Below are 849 nucleotides of genomic sequence, written 5' to 3' on the forward strand. Positions count from 1 at the left end.
TGGCGGTGGGCGCAGGCTGCGCCGTGGCCGGGCACCCTCGGGGTCTCTGTGCCGTGGTTGGGGTCTGCCAGGGGTCTCTGTGTGATACTGGGGGTCCCTTGGCGTCTCTGTGTGATACTGGGGGTCCCTTGGGGTCTCTGTGCGATACTGGGGGTCTCTGTGTGATACTGGGGGTCCCTGGGGGTCTCTGTGCAATACTAGGGGTCTCTGTGTGATACTGGGGGTCCCTTGGCGTCTCTGTGTGATACTGGGGGTCCCTTGGCGTCTCTGTGTGATACTGGGGGTCCCTTGGGGTCTCTGCGTGGTACTGGGAGTCTCTGTGTGATGCCCAAGGGTTGCCAGGGGTCTCTGTGATAATGGGGGTCTCTCTGTGGTGCTGGGGGTTCCTCAGACGTCTCTGTGCAACACTGGGGTTGTCTGGGGGTCTCTGTGTGATACGGGGGCTTCTCGGGGGTCTCTGTGTGGTACTGGAGGTCCCTTGGGGGGTCTCCATCTTAGTTTGATAGATGGATTTGGTGTTGACTTGCGGAGCCAGGGCTGTGTGCAGCCCCCTCCCCATTCAAACCCACAGCTGGCAGCCCCTCACCCACCATGCCGTGCCTCAGTTTCCCCAGCTTGATGCATCACCTCCAGGACAAGGCACCCCAACAGCCCCCACCCAGCTGTCCCTTTCCCTCCTGTTGTCCAACACTTCCCACCACCCAGGAACAAACCCTTCCCCACTCTGTTCTCCCCCCCCAGGTGCAGACCCCACCAGCTCCCCCCACCCGTCCCCATGGAGTGAGCCCACGTGGGGGTCTCAGCACCGGGGCGGCCCCCCCGGCAGGGAGGGAGCCTGGACGCTGGCAA

General features: G+C 63.1%; 1 protein-coding gene across 1 annotated transcript in view; it reads left to right on the forward strand.

The window, feature by feature from the left end:
• CDC42SE1 (CDC42 small effector 1) overlaps positions 1-849 on the forward strand; it is a 7,903-nt gene that overhangs the window by 4,475 nt on the left and 2,579 nt on the right. The gene's annotated exons all lie outside the window — the stretch shown is intronic.

This window comes from Chaetura pelagica, unplaced genomic scaffold, assembly GCF_000747805.2.
Source record: "Chaetura pelagica isolate M959 unplaced genomic scaffold, ChaPel_1.0 scaffold701, whole genome shotgun sequence".
NCBI classification, from domain to species: domain Eukaryota; kingdom Metazoa; phylum Chordata; class Aves; order Apodiformes; family Apodidae; genus Chaetura; species Chaetura pelagica.